General features: G+C 34.3%; 1 protein-coding gene across 10 annotated transcripts in view; it reads left to right on the top strand.

Moving 5' to 3' along the window:
- The window catches only part of LOC116337238 (liprin-alpha-1), a 65427-nt gene that overhangs the window by 24531 nt on the left and 24226 nt on the right, over positions 1–16670 (top strand). The gene's annotated exons all lie outside the window — the stretch shown is intronic.

Raw genomic sequence — 16670 nt, 5'->3', positions numbered from 1 at the left:
AAATTAGACAACATTATTATTAAGACCGGATTTGTTTATCAAACTAATTTTTGTGTACTCTCACTCTCCCCCTTCCTCTCTCTCAATCTTGTTTGCACCCCTTCGAACGGAACATTGAACATTTTCAAAACAAGAAAGCGCAACATTTGATTCGTATCAAAACAATATTTTGTCACGCATATCACACGGTATTAAGATAGCATTCCCACTATATTTGTGTATGAGCCCAATACACGATATCTCATATCGGCCATTCCTAACTACCATTTCATCGAAAGTTCTAACGAACCCGTTTCATCAACGGAACAAGACGAAATGGCATAGAATAAAACCAAATTAGACATAATTCGCTTAACAGTTGAATTTACATTTTGTTGCCTCTTATTCGTTCAGTCTGTACGTCACACATACTGTATGTGTACAAGTCGAAAAGTTTTCGAAACACTCCTCACTCTCGATATACACGCTCGTATATTCATATTATGAACAAATTGTTTTACGGATAAATAATATGTAATCAGGTTTACTTTTGTTCCAGTTCATGAATAAAATAGATAAACATTGTGACAAGAATATTGTTACATCTCTCGAATTTATATATATTGTATCGATCATGTTGTCGACCATAAATTCGATGTATGTTTACTGTCATAGGCCGCCATTCGAAAATTGTCCCGTTAGAAAATTCAACGTTCAAGAATACAATGTTCCGACTTGTACATGCTCAATGGCAACAAAATACACAATCAAACAAATAACATTTCACCTCTTTGTCTCTGTCAAAAGTTCGGTGTGTGCGCTTTACAGCTTGTGGTTCATGTTCATTTTCAAACAATTTCAAGCACACACTTAATTTATTCTAATCCAAAATGTTACATAAGCGCCCCGCCACGCAAAACAAACAAATTTGTTGAGTAAACATAAAATCTCAACTCTGGTTCGTGGTGTGCATTATAATGAATCTATATGAATGTGAAAATCTATACACTTCAATGGTGTGTTTGCTCACGAATTTGACCGTTAATGAAATCGAATCTGAATTTGATTTACTTTTCGTATCAAATTTTGGGGTGCCGAACAGTCGACTGGCCTACTAATTAAGCGCATTAAGATTTTAATAGATAAACATTAAAAAAAAGAAAAACCTTTAGCAATATGCACTAATTTGAAATTTTCTCTTTCTTTCTCTTCTTTTTATTTGATTAACAGGTAAGCACAGCGGAAAACAGCTGATGAATTCTATCGACTTATGCGAGAAACCTTACGCTTTTAAATGTATATATGTGAAATATATATGGGTTTGTATGATATGGTGCTTAAGCTCGGTGCCTTTTGCGCCAACCCTCATTTTCATTTTATTCGTTTCACTATAAAAATTTCATAACGGTATACGGTGGAGCATGGTTGGAAAATTTACCGGCTGTAATTTTTTTTTACCACCGTCAATATACTCCAGCAAGATATGAAACAGCGAGAGACAGGGTAATCGGCAGATGAATTTTATTGTTTGATTCTTTAACGCTGACAAAATTGCCACAATGCAATTTTTACAATAGAATGCGCGTAATTTTAACAACGTTATGCCTACGACGTGCACACTGAACCTCATTGCCGAACGAACGAATATATATCGAAAAATGAATGTGACTATAAATTGTTTCACATATTCACGTGCGCGCCACCATTTATGCCCTAATAAAAAAAAATAATCCATATCATCGACTTCACACATCACGCACATATCTCTATTCTTCATCACTCTGCATAACGTGAAATACCAATGATTTGGGCCGATGTCTTGAGCTTATATCTCGGTTGGACTTTTTTCGCCTTCCTTCTTGAATGAAAAATTCGAAAAGAATAAACTACAAAATGAAAAGGTTTTCGTGAAATGAATTTTATTTACCGCGTCATGCGATATACTTTTCCCTCGTCGAATTGAAGTAAGAACAAATACGGCCGACTGTGCACACACACAATTCACATGAAAATGTAGAAAATTGGTTACTATCTTCGAAGCAGCTTTTATAACAAAGCAAAAACCTGAACGAATAGCATCTAATTTAAACATAAACGGGAGCAAAAAAAGAAGAAGACAGACACACCATTTAATGCTGTTTCATTTAAATTGACGTTTTAAATAGATTCAAAAGAGTGAACACAGTGACGATGCCGCCGCTAAGTTGTGAAAGTCTTTTGAAAGCGTATTGTATGATGGAAAGAAAAAGCAGATTGTGTCGAATGCAAAAATTACAAATTTATTCCATAGAACTTCCTTCACTGGAGACATCACTTTTTATAAGAAGCTTCAGCATTTTGATGGAAGCTTTAATATCATTTCTGCTTTCATCCTGTCTGTAAACCAAATGAAATTTATTTACACTCAGAATCTAAAGAGATACAGGGAATATATTTTTTTTAAAGTGAATATTATTTGAGACATTTCGTTCTTTAAACATACGAGCGAAGTCATATTAGAAAATCACCGTGATTTTCGTCTGAAATGTTGGAAGTGATTTCTGGAGACATCGACGAGTAATATATAGGAATTTTTCATAAATTTTTCCTTGTTATCACATAAAATAGAGGAAAGAAGTGTGTCTGTCTCAGGGGATTGAATTACATCACCCATACATGGTTAATTGGTCATCTGTGCCAATTTGTATGTGCTTGTGTATATACTTGACAAATGCCACTGTGCATATTTACAGCACAAACGTAGACTTAACTAAGATTTCAAGATGAAATAAGCTGGCAACAAAACAGAAGAGTTCTTTTAATGTGTCCCTGTTATTTTAAAGTTCATTTAGTTGTTTGAATGGGATTTTACCGAAAAATGCGTGCAAATACCATAACGAAATGTCTCCGGGGTAAAATGGATTACGAGCAGTTTACTGTTGTGTTGCACATAATGTGGCACACCTTTTTCATTTGTTCGTAATTCTTTGAACGAATTTTTGTATCTCGCTCTTTTACACATAAATAAAAATTCCTTCTTTGTTCGCATATCTTTTGACACTCTTGACAGAAATAAAGTTGTCAATCCACAGATTGTTAATTTGTGTGCGTCAAAATTCGATTCGCCTGGTAAAAAAAAAGAATTAACTTTTGATGAAGTCAACGCTAACATTTCCTTTATCTTCTGTAAGTTTTTTCTTCCGTCTTGCAAAACTCCGACAAAAGTTCTTGCATTTTGCAATTGTTCATCTCAGTGGAATTTCGGCCGAAGTTTCACCGTCTTTATGTTTTTGCTCATGAAAAAGTATCATTTTCTGTTGGGAGAATACGAATTTCCATCATAATATTGTTGATGCGAGAATTCAATGACGCCATTTCTTCCAGTTAAAGTTTTTGTTGCAATTATTTTCTCTGGGAATTCATGATACACGAATCCCGAGAAGATGTATCGAATCGTTATAGTGTGAGCGAAGTAGAGAAAACGTGATGATGAATTTTGCAACCAACACATCATACAATACATAAGTTTTTTGGTTTGCGCGTTTGGAATTGCAACAATTGCGGAAATGTGAACTAGAACTTATGAGAATAAAAAATTGTGCAATGCATAAGTGAATATTTTGTTCATAGGAGAAAGATCTATGTCAGTGGTTGCCATTATATTTTATGTTCTTCTTCTCCACTAATGCCACAGAACTTTCTTTTCAACAGAATTATGCCTCATAGTTTTTTTTTTTCTCCCAACGAATATAAACAAAATCTCGACGCTTCCTTCGTTTATGGTGTGATACTCGTGTGCACTTTCGTCTTGCAAGTATTTACAACACACACTTTCATCTCATTGCTTTAAATTCTGTGGCATCACTTTATTTGGATATAACAAGACGACGATATTTGCTTTTATTATTATATACAAATGAATCATCATCGTCTTAGTTGCAGCTACATACTGGGGGCGGACACAAAATCTAGTAAAATCTAGTTTCATAGTTTACTGCTAATTTTGCTAATATTTTTCTAATATTAATAAAAAAATCTACTATTATAACTATACAGACATACTAATATTGCTAATATTGCTAATATTAGTTAACTAGTATAAACGTCAAACGTCAAATAGCTGATCTCAAAGTGAAATCATTTATGAATTTTCCATAAATTCTTAGATGAACATTTAACATTTTTTTTATTTTCCCTGGTTTAGAAAAAATAAAATTTATTTCTATTAAATACTAAAACACTTAAAGTAACAAAAAAAGTTTTCGGTGAGCAAAGTGCGCAATACTCTAACAAGCAATGGTGAAGCAAAACAAACTAATTTTTGCTAATATTTTGCTAATATTCTGCTAATATTCTAATATTTATAATGGTGTCCGTCCCCTAAGCTACATATCACTTATCATTAATTTCTTTTGTGTAAAGAAAACACACACACACATACCATACGATGAAGTACATTAAGAGAATGTTTTCATTGTGATCGGCAATGTATTCGATGCGCTTGAAAATGTGTATGTTTCAGTTAAGTGTTGATATTTTAACAAACGATTCATTTCGAGGGTATGATATTTTTCGATGAAAGGATCAATTCAAGCGAAGCAACCTACGTACAAACACCGCAATGCCACATTTATTATTCGAATAGAGGCGAAAAATTAGTGTTCCATGAATTCTACTAAACCCAATCTCTCATCCAACGCAATTTTTTTGTTCTTTCGTTCATCGTTGTTTTTCTCTCTCGTTTATATTTGCGAATGGAAAATGCCTTTTCAGATATTGTACATTAAAAAAAAATGGTGCAAAAGTGCAAGAAAACCCCATCAGAGTGAGAAAGAGCACCAAAAGCATATTCTCGCTATTAAAGAACGAGATCAAATAGAAAGAGCACCCTCAAAAATGCAACATCTTGTGTTGTGTATGTGTAGTACTTAAAATACGGATTAACTTCATGCTGTTTATATTGTTGAGCTTTTGAGCACGTTTTGCATTAGACCATTGGGAATATATGATGTATAAATGTAAATCTTTGTGATTTACTCTTTGACTTTGCGACAAAACAACCCCATTTTCACGCCCATTCTCAGAAAATTACAGCGGAAATTGTACAATATCGCCGGAACCGTCTTTCGATTTTCGTAAGCAACGATTGCATACGATGCAATTCATTTTCGAGATAATGGAAAATTATAGAATTCTAACACTTAATCTACACCATCACTACCACTATCGCCGACAAACTTGAAATTTTTAAGTTTTTTCCCATTTAAATTCTGGCTTCTTCTTGGCTCAAGCATTTACAAAATGTAATTAGTTTGCTGAACACTGTAATTTGATGAGTAGCTGCTATAAAATAATGGAGATAATTGGCAATTACCGTTGTTTGGCTGTTGTGTCGATGTTGAAATATATTCGGTACTGTTTCGGTGTGCAAAACACTTAACAACAGTTTTCAGCACAAACTTTTCACAAAGGGTATCCTTTGGCATCCGACTTGCCATTGCTGTTGTTAAATAGTTTTTTTAGTGCGTTTGAAGATGAAATTATATATACATTTGATGTTATGAAGGCCGAGTAAGAGAAAACTTACTGAATTTCTGAGTTGAAATGAATTGAAATTTACGAAGTAAAATGCCAGAACTTGTTCAAGTTTTTTGCAAGAAATAATTGAAATTAAAATGGATAATAAACATTCGTTTTGAAATTATCAATTCAAGCACCGGCATTATCGGTTTTCAAAGGCGAGCTAAAACAAAAGATAAGATGTTATATAATAAGTTGGACATACTCAACGAAATTAAAAATTTATATAAATTTTCTTCTCTTTTTCATTACTTTGGCGGCTTTGTTGAAATTCACCCAAAAATTTTCTCAATCCATCGAAAATGTTATCCTCGCATCGATGGAAAATGCAATGGTTTGTTGAGCTTGTGTCTGTTTTTGTTGGTAATTTAGTTGTGTGTTGAGCACAGTAAGTTGCGATTACATTTCTTTTGTGTGCACTGAATTTCGTATTTTCAACAAAATCCTTTAACATTGCGATACAAATTCAAAGCGGAATTCTGTATAAGTCATACATTGCAAACGTACAATGCTGCTTTTTTTCATTACATTCAATCCGTTATACAGTACATACACGATGGTGGCATGTTTGGCTTCTGTGTTGTTAGCTCAATGCTGTTTTCGTTCCGCTTTTTCCTCTTCCTTCTTCCATAGCATGAGCTAGGTTAAGGTTTTTCTATTGTTATTTATTATGTTTGACAATGTGGATTACAATTTATTTCCTCTGATATACAGTTCAACTCCTCTCTTTTTTTTCTCATTCGATGCTTTCGGTCGGACAACGTTTGACGAAGGCGAATTTTCCAAACAGAAATGCGATAGAAGAAAGATTACACTTTAAAAACCAGAATAAGATAGACTATTTTACAATGAAAGAAATACTTTATTTTCCGTTTTATTCAGTTTGTTTCATTTTATTTGGTAAGTTAAATGCAAAAGCCATTTATAAATGACGACCCGAGTGACGGTATTTTACCACCAAAAACAAAAGTCATAAAAATTGATTCACTTGTTTTACCGTTCTTTTAAAAAAAAACTTTTATCAGATTTTATTTCTTTGTGTCGCAACATTTTTGTTTTATGCACACCAGAAGTGCAAGTGAAAAGGAATGAAGAGACATTCCAGTGAATTACTGGTATTCAGATGACTTAACAATTAAAGTCAGAGAGAAAGACAGAGAATCTCTGGAGTTTATTCATTTCTGTAAATAATATCCACTCGAGAAGTGCGACATGCCGGTTGCCACTGCAGCAAATCTCAAGCAATATGCCACAGCCAGACCAATAAATTAAATGAAAATATCATTTTAGAGTGGCCCCGGCTGTGTGTGTGTGTCTCGGCGATATAGAACCGTAAAAAGAATACAAATCGTATGAAACAATTTAATTGAGATATGCACACAAAGGTTCATTCATAATAGTTCCTAATGGCACATACCTGAATTTGTGCCTTACTTTGTCAAATTCATTACAATTTTCTCATTCTTGTGCACCCTGCATCGGCATTCCAAAAGATAAGGGTAACCATTTTCAACATATACAATACACACGGTGTACCGCAATACAGTTACCGCTGAAGATATTCCAACACAAGTGCTTTTTTTCTTTATTTCAACTTTCTCTGCAGAAAACATAAATGGAAAATTGTTTCACGCCATGAGTTTTTCGAGATGAATAATCAAAGACGAATATTTTCTGATGAATTTCATCAACCTAACAAAATTATGAATCTTTTCCAAGGTATGATGAAAATAACATATTTTGCAAAATTTAGCAGTACTTAGCTTTCAAACGGTGCCACCAATTACGAACGGAATATTTATTCTTTCGAGCACGCACAAATAATAGCATATCATAAATACTTCGCACAGTTGTGTCGCTGGAGTTTAAATATCATCATCACTTTGAATTAGAAAACACAGCGAGTCGAAATCTGTTCAACTGAAACTTTTTGCTACATTACCATCAAGCTTCCGATTACAACGTCAAATTAAATCGTCTGTAAAATTTGGATCATAATTCAAATTTAATAAATTTTAATCATGCTTAATGCATATGGATAAACAACTGGCTTGTTAACATGCATTTCAGTTCATAATGTCGGGCAAATAAACACCGTTTTTTTAAACGTTTTTCAAGAGATTCCGAATGTTTTCACAGCAAATCTCAGTGGAGCTTCGTTCAAACATTGCATACTGACAGTTTCAGTAAAACTATATTTACAAACGAAATAAACATTAATGAGATTTCGATGAAGTGTTTCAAACATAGTTTCAAAGCAATGAATCTATGCCAAATATGTATCGAGATTGATCTGTGTGAAATTTGATGAATTTGTTGCATAAAATTGCTATTTATGTGAAAATCACGAGCATGACACAAATACTGTTTGCACGCGCATTGAACGTGTAGTGATTCAATCAAGCATAAAAGATTCCGTCAAATCGTCAAAAATAGCACACAAATGGCTTTTGTACTCAAATCACGTTTCATTTGATGATTAAATGTCAACTACAGTGGCAGCCCATTCAATCGAACATCAGTGCCAACAACTCAACATATGTAACAGTTATATTGTTTGATCATCATTGTTTTCGTATTTTTGACAATAATAAATATGTGATTTTTGTTTTACTGTAGATTGCGATGGGAAACATTTATCAATATATTGACATAAACTATATAAAAAAAACTGTTGTCTTACTTGATGCTTGTTTGGATTTAAATCAATATCCATTTGAATTCACTTCTTATGGTTTGTACACAAAATCAGGAACAATTTTTTGATTTAACGAGCAAAAATTTGAAGAATAAAGCTCTTTAGTTTTGCAATTTTTTAGTCAATAACGAAGTAATTCATTTATTACACATAAAATTCTACAACTTTAAAAGAAATTGCGCAATTTTCCAACCCGAAATTGGAAATACATCGACATTAGGAAAATTTTTCTATTTACTTCGGGCGAAACACTTGTCGTTGTGTCATTATTATTCAATAACCAAAAAAAATTGTGGAAGTTTCATGGACGCACGGCATGGATGATATTAATGAACGAATTTCCAAGTAAATAACTTTCCTGTCGATTCAATTCGGTTATTTTAGATTGAACCTGCATATTTTCGAGCCACAAAATGCTCAAGTCGAAAAAAATGTTTTCTACATGAATGCATATAGGCTACGAAATTCTTTTTTATTTAAAAAGCAACTTGAGCAAGGTGAACAAGTTTTGGGATGCAGAAATAATGTTCTGCAAAAACAAATAATCTGACTGATATAGTCGAAAAGAAGAAGAAGACGAGAAATGTCTTTGGTAAATGCTTTGTTTTTGCACCGCATTTGAGAGAAAAACATTCTACATCGCACGATAAATAGTTAGTTTTCGTTCGATTTACATGGGAAAAGTCTTTAAAAATTGAGCGAAAAGTTTGTTGTTGGACGCCCGATTTAACTATGTGTCTATTTTCATGACAGAGACAATTTTCAAATCGATGCGATATTCTTTAATGTACTCTATCTTGGCGTGTATGTGAGCGAACGCGCCTTGTGCATGCCACGTTTAATGTAACTCAATTTCCGTGTTCAACATCACTCGCATTTGCCATCCAATTTTCATTCGATCGAAATTTGACAAAAATGACAGTATTCATATCACAAAAATACAATCTTTCACATCAATGTATACCGTTGACTTTATCAATTTTGGTACTTGAATAAAGCTCACACGCCCTTGAATGAAGCCCTTCTCGATGATGTTACCTCTCAAAATCAATTTTGTTTGCTGCCATTGAGACACTGGGATAATATTCGCAACGACACACACACCAAATTGAGGCAAATTCGATGGAAGAACAGCATTTCGTATCTGCTTGGTTAATTTTCGCTTGGATTTCTCTTCATCGGTATTTGTGGGTGCGCTTTTATCTATATATGGTCGGGCACGTTTGCGTTAAGGTAAACACACAAAGCACCCCGTTTCAGATGTCAGTATATCACGAAAATGAGGAAAAAATTTACTTGTATGTGGACATGACTTCTTAAGTTAAAATTAAAGTATATTCGCCGAGCGCCAGCATTTTTCTTCTCTATTTTGAAATGATAAGTCATACATCAGCATTAATCGGACTGGGCCTCATTTGATTTGACTTCGAATATGATGTGATATATACCTTTTTCGTTTAGCAGAGCGACAACGATGATTTAGTGGTGAAAGATAAATTCGAAGAAAGAATTGTTATGCCATTTTGTCGTTGATGCCATTCGCATACTAATGTTCACTTTTTCATCTTTTCTGTTCGCAACAACAATGGCCATCCAACTAAAGCCATCATTACTTTCGTCCATTTTGGAATCCGAAAAGTGTATACACAAATGCGCACAAAAAAACACATAAAACACCTATTGTTTCCGGCATATAGTCAAGCATAAAATAAAAAAGCGAATATTTTTGTAGATGAACGGATACCAAGACCGAAGCATTCAAACGATTGAAGTGAAATGAACCGTGTCAAAGGCAAAGACGTTTCAATTAAATCAGACGGACTAACAAATAATTCGGATATATGAATGGCACAAGGTACAAAGTGTGAAAAATAAATTCCGTTGATTGCCTTCTATTGATAGTGAATTAAGAAAAAAAAATATCTTGCATCCGTAAGATGAAATTTTCCGCACTGGTGACATGAAGTGCATAGACCATTGAGTGCGTAAATGCTGCATAAAAATAAATAACATACATTGTGACGTCACAAAACTTCAGATAAACGCCATCTGAACAAAGTAGGGTTATTAAAAAATCACAAACGAAATGAACACAATCGATTGTCCAATTATTTTTTTTATCGCAAACGATTCTGGTCCTTCCGGTAAGCCTCAGTCCCCCGGTTCTTGTTTAAGGCAAACGGCGTTCGCATTTGCGGCATTGAGTTCTGCCAGGACAGCCTGACGTGCTTCTTGAACGGCCACTGGCATCCTCTTGGTTTGTTTCCTGTCAGGCAGGAGTTGAAGTTCTGCAGAAGAGAAGTTTGAGTTCTCCAGATTGGCATATGAACCAACATGAATAGCATACTACGGTTACTCGCACTTGCGGTGTTAGTAGAGCGTCTACCCCTCAAAATGAGTTACGCACTCTATTTTACTCTATTTTTGGTGTTAATTTCATCCAAGTGAACGCATCATAGTGAAAGAAGAGATACATGTTTACCATAGCCGCATGCGTTCAACGTAAATATGACTACACATGTATCTCTTCTTTCACTATGATGCTAACACCTAGACTCTCTGCTAACACCGCAAGTGCGAGTAACCGTACTCGAATATTTGTTTCTGTGTAGTCAGCTTTCCCCAACGCTATGAGTCTGCAATACACATTATATGCATCTTTCGTCAGGTGACTGGCCAAATCAATGTTGGATGCGTTTGTTATATTAAATTATTTTCTTTTCACTTTATATTTTCTTCTCCAACATTTGGTCGTAGTTTGGCATTTGTTCCCTAATTGAATCGTTGCGGCGAAAGAGTAGCTCTTATTTTTCTCCAAATAATACTGCAACATAAAGTTTTTTATGAATAGTTTATTTGTTGTATTACAACAAATAAACCGTGTGAAAAAAACTTCATGTTGCAGTATTATTTGGAGAAAAATAAGAGCTACTGTTTCGCCGCAACGATTCAATTGTCAGAGGTCTCGTCCATTGTATCCAGGTTAGCGATCACGGAACGATTTGTTGTACGAATTTACCATGTCTGTTTTGATGTTATTTGCTCTGAAATGAAACAAAAATGTCCACCTAATTAATAAAAAAACATAAAAACCACTTCGATTAATCATTCAGGCATTCTTCGAAATCGATAACCAGTGCAATGTTTCACATCATTGCGATACCATAAAGTCATGGATCCCATATAAAAATTCAAATTTTTAGTCACTTTCGTATGAAAAGCGTTTCGAAAATTATTTGTATCGCAAAACTAATGTCAGATTCGGTTTTCTCGTAAATTCAAATTTTCTGCAAAAGATATGTAATAAATGCATGTCGTGGATCACAGTGCGGAAAAGTTCATCTTACGGATGTAAGACTTTTTTATTTATGTGAAATTCTAATGAGTCGTAAAAAATCGTGCTACGGATATAATGCCATCATTTATACTATTGAGCATGCAATGTAATGACGCGACAAGCAAATTGCATTTATTTTCTTCAATTTAAATAAAAAAAAGTGCTTCGTTTCAATCGCCATTTGGTCACCTCAATCCGCATCTCACGTGAATCTCCACATTGTTTGAATGTCGTGTGTGTGTCGTAACATTTCTAATTCCAAATGAGGTAAAAATACCTTCGCAATTATTTTATTGTGCCCACATGTTGTAATTTTCCTTTAAATTGTCTATGATTTTGTGTATGGTTATTCCTCCTTCTCTCTTTCACTCTCTCACAACCACAATTTTGTGCTCGAAAAAAAAACTACCTTAATGTGCTCACACCTTTACTTAAAACGTAGGTAAATTGAATCGACCAAAAGTATTTATTTAAATTATGCAATGACTGCACTTATTTTTTTGTGCATGTGTGTTCGTTGTTTGCGTTCATTTGCATCGGCGTTTTGCGTGCAAATTGCAATACTAAACCAATGGTATGCCCGTTCCACGTACCGCGAAACGTGTTGTTATTATAAGTCGGTAGGAGTAGGAAAAGAATGAATGAAAAAAATTGTGGTTGGAGAAAAAAAACGATGTCTCGATGCACAAAAATGCCGCACGAACAAAAGATGTTCTACGTGTTGCCTAGATTGAAGTGTGATAGCAAAACTGAAGGATATTGTGAGCATATTGAATATTCTTGCGCACGAGAGAGAGAGAGAAGAACAGATAGACAGACTCCATAATTGCATTCAACATTGGCTTGATCGTTGGGCATGAATGGCTTAAAGCTCTGTTACAACATACGATTGCATTTATTTGCTTTTTTCATCGTTCTTTCTCTTTCTCTGTGTGTCATTATTTGAAAAAATTCCTTATTTGGTGTGATCTTCAACTTTCTTCTCCGTTCAGCAACACTATGTGCAGTGTGCAGTGTGCACTCTTGTGTCCATGTATTTGTGTTATTGTTGTCGCTTCAATTCACTAGACTCACGATTTAAACCGTTCGGTTGGTTTTTATATTCCACAGCATTTGCATTAGCTTATGGTTTTGCGCTCATTACAAAACGAAATATGGTTCAAAGCCAAATTGAATCAAAACTCCAAACGGAATGTACAACTTTGATCATGAATATATGTACAATGTTCAATACACACGCAGCGCAATGGTTCAAGTTTAAGCCGTAATTCCATTTCCATTGAAGATGTTGATGAATGCAGACCGTGTGTGTGTGTGCCTGTGCCAAGGAAATCATAGAAATTCAAAGCCACGATAGAGAGTATCTTATAAAGAGAGAAAAAGAAGAGTCCGAATGGTGGAACGCACATTGGAAATATGATCGTTGTCGTCGTCATTCAGTTGTTGTTTGAACGCGTTTCGATTATGACACGATTACGATTGAAACGCACGTTTGCGATCACATATCAACGTTATTGCTTCGAATCGAATCAGAAAAATATTAAAACAGTGTTTACAATATGTTTCTTATTAAATCAGTGATCGATCGTTGAAAATTTAATATTAATGTAATCTTCTATTTGTGAAAAAATAAACATGTGATTGCATCTTGTGACAAATTTCAACACATCGATTGCCATTCGATAAAAACTCCATTGAAAACAAATAAATATCTCTGCTTTTACAAAATATTTACGTTTTTAAAATTTGTTTACAAAGTTTTGCATAGTAAACAAAGCAAAGAAGAAATAGCAAAAACTCACAACGAAATAGTTCGTCAGCAAATCGAAGTGAATAGAATGAATGGTGAAATAGATTTTTCAAGTTTGAATCTTGATTTATACATTTGAACTGTTGATTGTTTTGATTCATATCATTCCAAAAGTGTGAGAGAGAGAGAAAGAGCGAGGGAGAGAAGAGATTGTGCCATTTTGTTCATGTTGTATGCGTGCAAAACGAATCGAACTTGATCGTTGTTGGGGGGCAATTTTGTGGTGAATGCGCATTGTTCATGTCTAATTTTCATTAAATAACCGTTGCCGTTATTTACCTACGAAAAAAAGGCGAAGAAACTGAATGAGAATCTGTGCTTAAGGCAGTTCGACACACTAAAAACTTTTCTGCTTTTCCGTCAATTATTCGAAATAAACGAATTGTTTTTGTGTTACAAACGGAATTGCAATTTTTCGAACCCATACCAAGCAATATTCAAGTGCATTGCACTTTGTCGCACATTTTTTCACATCCTTTGTCGATTTGCATTTTGACGAAAATGCTCGTTACAATGTTGTACGTTGTATTTAAATCGAAACGACACAACAACGAAAAATTGTACTTGACTAACAGCCATACCATGAAGTGTAATTATTTTGTACATGTTTCCCGGGCATATTTTGTTTTATATGCTTCCACGAAAGCAATATTGTCTGAATAACAACAACAACAACAAAATTCATGCGCAAAAATGCAAATAATCTTGAACCAATAGTTCAACACACTGTGTACTGTGTATTTGCTTGCATAAAATAATGCCATAAACACTGTCCCAATAAAACAACATCCATCATTTTGCCTAACGAATTACGGGAATGAAGAAAAATGCCAGGTTCATTGAAAAACCTAACAATAACAAACGATAGTGGATAAAAAAACGGGCGTTTGTTTGGGTTTTTTCTCTACCGTCGTCGCCGGCGTCGTAATTGCGTGCTACAAATTGATGTGATGGCGAAGCATTGCAATAAAATGAAAAAAAATGTTCGACTACTACACATCATTGTATTTGAGTGAAATTTACGCGGAAACATTGAGTGCAGTGTGTCGACCAATTATAAGGCACGAAACCTTTCTATAATTTGATTGACCTTTTTTTCCACTGTACCAGGAGTCATTAAAAAATCTGCCTGCATTTAATTTCAACAATGACCAAGGCATTTGACCCTTGCTTTTTTCATATGAGCATACATTTTTCATTGAAAAATCGTTCCATACAGGAGAAAATAATTTTGAATAAAAGTAGTTATGGCGATTATAAAGGAGCAAAACAAATGAATATTTTATTCAAAACATACATTACTGCCACCATTATGCGGTCTTATTTTCTTGATTGCATTTCAAGTGTAATTACGGTACACACATTACACTTAAATACATACAGACAGAGCGAGAGAGAGAAGGCGATCAAACAACGATTCAAATCCAATTCAATTTGCGAATCGAATGAAAATGTGCGATCCAAGTAAACAGAATACAGTGATTTTCTCATCGAACAGTATGTTCCAAAACACCATAAAAAACCGATTTGTGAAACCCAAACCGAGTATGTATCGTCATCAATTGGCGAAGATTCATTTCAGTCGTGGTCGATGCATCGAATGCTATTATGTTTGCTGCAGACAGTTAGGACTGGGCGTATGACACATTCAATAACGGAAAACAAGTTTCTTTTTATGGACAGAGACAAAGCGACGACATAATTGAATACGAATTTCTATTATTGCAATTCAATGTAGCATAATTCAAATGCATACACATTCCGTTCGATGGAATTGCAACTGCAATTTGTGCATTTTCTGTTTTTACTACTGCTCTGTTATTGTATGTGAACATATCGACGATATTCATTTTATATATTCACATAAAAATCAATTTCAAAACATCGCTCAGACGCGTACGGTCGATGCACATATATCTTTGTTCGGAATGTTGACAATTTCATTTGACAAAGAGATGATGCTGTGATACTCATTTTGTGCGCAATTGTCATTCAATCGAGAACGAGAGAGATTTGTTCACCTGGGCTATTCATTTGGTACAATAGATGATATTCTGTACTTCAACATCATAAATAGCATCTGTTAACCACAGAAAAAAATATGATGGATAAAAGCATCGATTTAAGCAATGACTAGATCATATCGTACAATTATCATTTATCTTCTTGTAGAGAATATACATTTTGTGGTGACATCTTTTCGTCACTAATTTTGCGGACGTGATTCGCCCGAACCACAAACCCATTAACAATGGACGGATGGGATTTTTTTCCATAGATTTTCGATCCAATTCATCTTTACGTATTCATGGATTATGTCGTTGTCGTGTGCGTGAGTTTATGATCAAAAGAAGAGCCTCAAATAGAAAATATATATGAGAAAAAATACATATCTCGGAGGAAATGAGAATTTTCCATTTGAGCAAAATGAAAAATCGCTTTTATGTGATACGGTGTCATATTTCGTTTTTTTTTTTTTTAAATTGATGTGCAGGCCTGATTTTGACATATAATTAGTTGGCTGACACATTAAAGATTTAAATCATGCTGTTGATGGTCTTGAATGCATCGATTGTGACAATGAGTGAGATATAGAGCGATATAGACATAGCATCACGCAACCATTATTCAATCAGTTTTGGATGTTCTGGTTAATCTCATCATTAATCACATTCACACACTCACATTTTATATATAATTGATTCCATCCATTTGTTTGCCATTATAAAGAAATTGCATTTGCACATTTTGAGCGAGAAAATTGATCGAAAATGCAATTTGGTGTATATTTCAATTGGGCTGTGTTTTTTTGGTGTAAATCTCAATAAAATGCAAAATATTGTTTTCATTATCAAAATGAATCTCGTGCAATCATTGACCAATTTAAATACTAAAGCGCGATGCACATCGTCACACCATCACGCTCACACCCGCATACAGCTCATAAACAAGCGATGCAGACAAAGTCAACCGCACACAAATAAATCAATTATTCAGCATTTATAAGCTCATTCTCCATTTTAATTCCCTCTCGGTCATTTAACATATGCCACTGTATTTACAGCTGGCATTTAAAAATGCGTGAATACACGCTTCGTGTTATTACATCCGCTCGATTCAACCATTTTCCAAAATGTGTGTGAATGCACAAAAAACATTCATTTCGGATTTCGGCTACAAATTGATTAAAATCACGTCAATTTGTTAGGTGCTCACCATTGTTATTTTTAATTTTCAAGCAAATGGTGACAATATAATTGATGTGGTGTGAAGTCAAAATTGCCACA

The sequence above is a fragment of the Contarinia nasturtii genome, unplaced genomic scaffold, assembly GCF_009176525.2.
Source record: "Contarinia nasturtii isolate CC-2019 unplaced genomic scaffold, AAFC_CNas_1.1 Cnas_scaffold_220, whole genome shotgun sequence".
In the NCBI taxonomy this organism is placed as follows: Eukaryota; Metazoa; Arthropoda; class Insecta; order Diptera; family Cecidomyiidae; genus Contarinia; species Contarinia nasturtii.
The sequence above is the reverse complement of the archived record's forward strand: the minus strand, read 5'-3'. Positions and strand labels throughout refer to the sequence as shown.